This window comes from Amblyomma maculatum, chromosome 11, assembly GCF_055883805.1.
Source record: "Amblyomma maculatum isolate TAMU_Amacu chromosome 11, ASM5588380v1, whole genome shotgun sequence".
Taxonomy (NCBI): domain Eukaryota; kingdom Metazoa; phylum Arthropoda; class Arachnida; order Ixodida; family Ixodidae; genus Amblyomma; species Amblyomma maculatum.
The window spans coordinates 64858038-64865838 of NC_139354.1; the positions used below are offsets into that span (position 1 = coordinate 64858038).

Here is a 7801-nt window from a genome sequence, read left to right on the forward strand (position 1 = left end):
GTAATTTCATCGTGGTACCAATTTCAGCCGTGGATCCATCGCTCTTTCCACTTTCATTCACACCTTCCTCCCTTCTCTTACGGTGCGGGTCACATGTGTCCACAGAACAGATGTGACATATACTGCGCCTTTATTTTCCTACGAACCAATTACAAATTGAGCCCGCCGGGGTGGCACAGTGGTTACGGCGCTTGACTACTATTCCCAAGGATGCGGGATCGAATCCTGGCTTCGGCGGCCGCTTTTCGATTGTCGGGGTTCTTACTAGGCCGTCGAGGCTCTTCTGAGGTCTAGGCCGCAAACACCGAGCTCCCGCGATCGCACACCACGGCCGCAAAGTGGTAATGCGAAGTCCCAGACGGCCATAGACGTCCGACGGTCGACCGACGGACGTCCGTTTTCGGACCTTCGGACATCCGACGGAAGTCCGGTTATGTTCGATATACGTACAGCGGACGTCCGTCGGACTATCGTTCGTGGATCCGGATCGCGTCCCACGGACGTCCGACGGGCAGCCGGAGGCGGACATTCGGACGTTTCCCGGAACATCCTTGCAGGGCCCGCTATTGGTGTAAAAACTTGCCAATAACATTCGTGTAAAGCTCAGCAAGCATGTGCCATGGAAATTTCAGTCACATACTAGTGCTCAATGCCTTTGTCGTGAGAGTAAAGCAGACAATAGAATATGCAACAGGTTCAAGTTTCCTGTTGTCTGCTTTACTTTCACACACAAAGCACTGAACAGCAGTGTGCAATTAAAACTTCCATCAAAGAGGCACATATGCTAGCTGAGCTTTACACAAATGCACTATTCCTGAAAACATGCGAAGTGCATAGGCATACCAGCATGCGAGGTTGTAAAAAAAGCATTTTTTTTTGCTTTATTGCAAAAACTGCATGCATAAATAGTCTACACTAAAAAAATATCGATGTTAAGGAATGGCATGGTAAAATGCAGGTCAACTGGAGTATTAAGAATCTACTTGAATAATTTTTTTTTAATTATCCTTGGCCGTGACAGCTCTTCCCTTGTGGAGAAACAGGTATTTATTGAAACCTAATATTTCGGAATTAGCGAAGAGATGACAGAGTTCTCTGTGGGCGGCCTCCGCAGGCCGGGATTCCAGGAGCAGTTACTATCCTGTGCATTTGCTCGATCAGCTGTTGCTGGTCTTTCAGGCCCCAGATGGAAAGAGCAGGTTGGGCTCCTCCTGCAATAGAAGGGAAAATGAAATTCAAGTTATCTGTGCTGAACTTTGATTACACATCTCCAAGGGCAACTGCCAGTTTCTCTCAATTGCTTTTTCCAGATGGCACTGTACGCATGTATCTCCATTCAGAACTGTCACATACTATATCGAAAGGTCATATAACTGCAGCAAAACCTATGCAGAATAACAAAAGATACAAACGTAGTTTGACCAGAACCTGGCATTCAGTATTTTAATGTTTTTTTGTCGTCTCTTTGAACATGCCACTCTGACCAAACATGGCATGTTATGTTTGCTGCTATGCACCCTCAGCAATACCCAAGACATGGAGTTCACATGCAGAGAAACTAAGCATAAAGGATGCTCTATATGAACATAAAGCACAGCCAGAGCATTGCAGAGTTACACAGGTACGCATTGGCGGCAGAAACCTGCATTTTGAGCGGTTTAACAGGCAGATTTCTAAAGTCATTGTTCCTGCTCTGAAAATATGTGATCAATAATAACATCATTTAAAATTGTTACCTTTTTTTCTGTAAACTGCACATTTCGCTGGTTTCCATGTACCCTCTACCGAAGACATTCCCTGGGCGTGTCAGGGGTATATCGACATCAAAATCTAGGCTACAAGCGTCTAGAAAGCGTCTCCTTAGAGCAGCTGCGACGAAGTAACTTATCTGATAACATGCAAGCTGCTGCAGCAGAATAAAGGTAGACATTTGACATGTGGCTAAAGCCCAATGTGGAAGCATAGCCCGCCGCAGTGATTGCGCAGTGTTCATGCTTCTACAAGAGTTAAAAGTAAAGTTGTTTACCCACAGCTCTATATGTGACATTACAATAGCAAGGCTTATAGTTACACAAAACACAAAAAGCTGACAACCACAAGCTCCTGATGTATTACCGGCAGCATGCAGCATGGATGTTAGTTACTGAAATATGGTTGCATAATTCTGGCAACCAGCTGTGCATGTATGTCATGGATTTCTCAACTACGCACAACAGATTACAAAAAAATAATGGTCTTTATAAATGCAGCCAGCTGTTCACAAGAAACACTGTAGCTTTTTTTATGGGGAAGGTAGTGGGCGCCAAAGAAACTGCCCCTATAAAGGCGCCTAATTTGCCCCTATGTAATATCGGGGACAAAAGTGTGTGGACTACACAAACTGCAATCAAAGCACATAACTTTCACATCGACCAGGAAACTCGGACCATACTTGTCGATGTGAAAGTTGAACGTTAGTTCTTTCATGTGTGCAAGAGAAATAAGGTCACAATTCGTTTACATCGCGATTCTAGTCCAAAATCTCCAGACATACTGTCCAGAGACTTTCGCCCCCGCAGTATAAGCCACCACTTGGGTAAGAGATTAGTAAAAGAAGTGTATAAAAGACATTAGTGCTGTTGGATAGCCATAGCTATAAAAATGGTATTGACATTGGAGTATTGCCTTAAGCAAGCCTAGGGCATTACAAAAGCAAGCGTTAGTGTCCGCTGGTCCTCATTTGAACAAACAAAAAGAGGGGGGGGAGGGAGAAATCTACCTCACTACATGTTTTGAGTGACACCAAGCCGCAGTTAGCATTAAAGATATCACACAGTTTTGTGGAAGATTTGGGAGCGCTTTGCTGCTTTCTTACAGGATTGGACAAAAGAGCTCACCATCTTCAGAAAGGCATGTTATATAGAAATGAAAATAGTGAATTTACTGCATATGGCCACAACAACTTACACACGGAGAGGAAGATGAACTGAAAATTTTATACATGAATGTACATATTTACAACAGGTGAAACAACGACCATGATCTATGCCGAAGAGGAAAGAGATCAAAATCTAGCTCAGAACGAGTTCTCCAGGCCGCGGGGCCGTTTCATTAACTTCGGGACTCCGCCCACATTTCTCATCCCCAATGACAACGAACTCACACATGAGTGGCTAACAAACATTTTGGCATGTCTTTCCACTTTCATAAGGTTCTTCACCCTCTCCCTAATACAAGCAATGCAAAAGGGACAAAAAATTTGTTTCACAACAAACGGAATTTAGAGAATGGACCTCGAAATGATTGGCTCACTAGGTCACATGCCAAACTCTCTCCCCTAGGAAATAAAAAAAGAAAAAAAAATTAGAACCCATCAAAACGGTGTCCCACGTGCACAACTATTGCCCAAAGCTTGCACCCTTGGCGGCTCCTTTTACAGGGCAATTATTGCAATTATTGGCGTCCGAGTCAGCACCATTGCGGACCACATCAGAAGAGCCAACCCACATCCTCCCGCTCCGCATCATACCGTCACTGTTACACACTTGCCCTTTTTCAACGCCGCCATCTCCCACCATTGTTGACATCCAGGGTTGGAATCCTCAACGAGACCCCATTCAGCGCGCCTGCACTGAATAATGGTCACTTTTATGGGCTCCCCAACAAGGAAGAGGGCCTTACACCCTTCAACCTGACAGTGTTTTTTCTTTGAACGATAAGCAATTCTGCCAAAAGAGGTGCTCGTTTCAAAGCTGTGCTGCCTCCGGGTGATTGGTCCAGTCAGCGTACTAAGGACCCCTTAGTACGCTTAGTACTAAGGACCCCTTAGTTGTATGCTGTTCGTAAAGCTCCTTAAATAAAAATGAGCCCCCTACATGACACAGCAATGAGAACAAACTGCCTGTCCCCGCGTCTTCGAGTGCGACAGCAAAGTCCTCGGAAGAGGGGACTTCTTTCCCTCTCTGCCTACGTTTCCGTTAAGCACTGTAGCTGCTGTAGCTGCATGTCTGTGCTCGTCTCTCCGCCTCCTGTCCGAGGGCAAGTGGGAGACGGCCGCAGCTGGGCATTGAACAGGTGACCCAAAAAGAGCAGACTAATAATGGTGCCTAGCATACCCACCGATCCCTTACAGAAATCATTAAAGAAATGAAAGCAACACATCAGATAACGCTTCAATGTTTCTAAGTGCAAAGTCGACAACTCCAAGTCATATAAATATATGTACATCTCCGCATATTAACTAGACAGAAACAGTGCAGAGTAAACTAATAATTCAGTGTCTAGCAACACTATTAAAAGGGGATAAAGGCTACGGGGGGCTACGATTATTAGTACCGTTTTGCCTTTAAACTACAATAACATACTTGTTGCAAGCTTAAAATCAAAGATTCACACCTGTCCCACCCACAGCAATGGAACACACATCTGACTCAAGTCTGCAGAGAAAGAGCAAGCTAGACTATTACAGACGCACCCTTGGTTGTTTTTCTGGCATTTCTGAGGGTGAAGAATCTGACTTGTCAGTAGCATGTATATGAATAAGAATCCTATGACAGTAAATGCATCAGATTTTCTGGAGTGGCGTTTCTTTGCTGACCACATATGAGGTGAGCTATAATTTATCCAACTTGGCCTAGGTTTATTCTATGAATAACAAAGCTATAGCAGGTACACAGTCATCCACTCAGGCTGAACATGCGAGTGCGTGGCATGCACTTTTTGAGATGCCACTGCATCCATCGCAGCCGCACACCGTAGCGAAGAGGCAGACAGCGTGAAGTACCAGCCTCTAGTCCCTCTACCACCACTGGGGTCCCAAACTAGGGACCCCTTGTTTTTGTCAGGACAGGCCCCCTCAGTAACCTCCTGTATTTGTATCTGATGGATATGTTTTCCACCACCACCCACAATACGCAGCTGCGCATCATAGCAGATGTGAAGCAACAGCTCCTGGTCCTTCTACGCATAATCCACTTTGCCTTGATGCATGCCTGCGCACCATAGTAATGAGGCAGACGACATGACGCAGCAGCTCATGGTACCTTTACACATGAGCCCCCTCACTGTACTTCGATACGCACCATAGCAAATACACAGACTACGCCACACAGCAGCTCCTGGTCCCTCTATGCATAAGCCATTTTGCCTCAATACGCACCTGCGTACCTGAGCAAAGAGGCAGACGTGAAGCTGCAGCTCCTGGGCCCTCCACGCACAAGCCACTTTGCATCAATGCACGGCTGTGCACTGTAGTAAAGAGGCGAAGGACGTTAAGCAGCAGCTCCTGGTCTCACATCAGCCATTTTGCCTCGATGCACATCTGCACACCGTAACAAACAGCCAGATGTGACAAAGAAGCTCCTGGTTTCTCTACACATAAACCACTTTGCCTCAATGCACGTCTGCACATCGGAGCAAAGAGGCAGATGACGTGAAGCTGGAGCGGCTGGTCCCTCTATGCAGAAGCCACTTAGCCTTGATGCATGGCTGTGACGGATGCATTGCTATTTTGCAAACTGCATGCCACACATTCCCATTCAAGCTAAGAGTGGACGACTGTGTAAACGTAAATACTCGTTAATTACTTCAATGGACAATGACAAAAAGTAACATGGTGGACAATGTAAAAAGAATTTGCTGCATAAAGTTTGTTGAAACCAGTTCTACATCCTACATGTAAACAAGCTAAAACCTTAATGTCGAAGGGATGCCCTGTGTGTTTAAAATCATCATGCTCAAACAACTTCAACAGTGAGAATCATGATTCAATATTAATAATATAGATAATGATACAATACTCACTTTTAGCCATACCAAAGAAATGAGAATGCAAAGGGATGTTGCTGTTTTCCCCCGTGGATGACAGTTTTCCATGCTCAAAGTGCTGCTTCCTGTTGGCCTACGAAATCGGCTACAGCAAATGGCATCTGAAAAATTTTTGGAAGCCTCATGCTAGTCTTCAACGAGAAAAGCATTGTATACAGAAGCAGAACACAAATACTTTTACAACACACTAAAAGCACCAACTGCGGTGGTGTAAGCATTCCCATACAGAAACAGAACACAAAAGCTTTTACAACACATTAAAAGCATCAATTGCACAAATGCTTGTAAGATGACCAGGTACAGGTTTCTGCTATAGCCCACATCATGTGACCAGCGGTTATCAGAAGCCTTGTATGTGAGCATGATGCCCTAGATTCAATTTATGGCTATCACTGTGTTAACAAGCATGGGTTTAAAGCTACTTTAATATGATAATCTAAGAACATGGTAAGAGCTTTCAGTGCGAGACATAAGCTCAGTATCATGCACTATAAGGTGCTGCATGGCTCTAGTGTAGCTTTGGCATTATCTCGCTGTCAATAATGCAGTGAAGTTCTGAGGAGCCTTTGAATATCTGTAAGGACAAAGCAACAACAATTTTGTTTTCATCTCACTTTTGCACAGCTCTCTTTTTTTTTTTTTTTTTTGAGCCCGCGGCTTGCATGGCCTCCCAGTATGCTTGTTTTGCATAAAAGAAGGCGTTGCAGGCACCAGAGATCACAGCCCAACTGTATCGCGGTGGCGGTATGTCAAATTCGTGCCAGAACAGCGCAGAACAACGGGTCAAGAAAAAGACAAGTGCTGACTTTTTTTTTTCTCTCATCTCCTTGTCCGGTTGTTCTGCGCGGTTCGGTCCCACATGCATAACCAACATGCGCAAATGTGCTGGTTTGTCAAAGCTGAAGGAAAGTACTAAACCTTTAGTTATTTAGTAGCTACAGCCGTTCCTTCTAGAAACTGTAGTTGCCGTAAAGCTCAAGAGAGAAAGATCAGCGGCTGTCCATTAAAAAAAAAAAAAAAAAAAAAAAAAAAAAAAAAAAAAAAAAAAAAGAACTCGCGACGTTTTCACAAGTGTAGGCATGTCGCACGATAGGCTCGAGGAGTGCAAAAGTTTTCTCGTATAGTTTTTAGAACTCAGCACGTTGCGCATGGTTAACAAATTAACTCCTTTAAAGCTCGGGCAGGCACTCCTTTATCAGAGACAGAGAAGTTGCGCGGCTTACTGGCGCAGCGTCCAGTAATGCCGAGAAAGATGGCCCTCAGACTTGAGGCTGCACTTTAGTTAGTCGGCGCGGAGCCATCCTGTCAGTCTTGCCTAAAACACTCGACCGTTCGGCTGCTGTACAGAGCTGTTTCCTTACCCAAAAGCTCAGCACCATCGGTGCATCGAAAAGTTCCACTGAAACAAAAGTTCGGTGAAATACTTACTTTGGAATCGGCGGGTGAACAAAGTGTGCCTGCCGCACCAAGCCACAGCAAAAACAATGCTAGCAGTGCATTACAGCCGTAGGTATTTGTAACTGCGCAGAAAATGCAGAACACGGAAACGTGAAGCCATCTTCCGTGACTAAACTTCAACTTGTCAGGTGGATTGGCTTGGCTCATTTCAGATTTTTTTGAGAATAGGTTCGGTTTCGTTCTTTTTGAGCTTGCTGCTTGCTGCGTCTATTCAGCCACTGATTAAAATTTCACCGAAGCATCATGATAGAAAAATGTTTAATGGTCATTTATCTTTCAATCAAAAAATTTGGATTGAAGAATTCAACGATGAAACATGCGGAAAATAAAAAAAACTGTTTAATGGAAACGCTTTCTATCGCGTCGATTCGCTCTGGCATCATATAATGCAGACTTGACGGCATTACTGGTTTATACGCAGTTCAGACGAGCACGACGACTACAAACTATATCATAGCTGTGTAAAAGGAAATCCAGTGGCGGACGTACGGCGGCTGTCCGCTGGGCGAACGGATTCGACCATCCGCTTTCGTACGTA

At 44.7% G+C, this 7801-nt stretch overlaps 1 long non-coding RNA gene across 2 annotated transcripts; it reads right to left on the bottom strand.

Moving 5' to 3' along the window:
• Positions 1-444: 444 nt before the first annotated feature.
• Positions 445-7371, bottom strand: LOC146173990 (uncharacterized). 2 transcript variants are annotated; one of them, XR_014701658.1, is made up of 4 exons: positions 7234-7371; positions 5782-5906; positions 5146-5299; positions 445-1211 (listed from the first exon to the last, which is right to left on the bottom strand). It is a non-coding gene; the product is annotated as an uncharacterized LOC146173990 (long non-coding RNA). The 2 variants fall into 2 exon arrangements; XR_014701659.1 differs by lacking the exon at positions 5146-5299.
• Between the last annotated feature and the right edge of the window lie 430 nt (positions 7372-7801).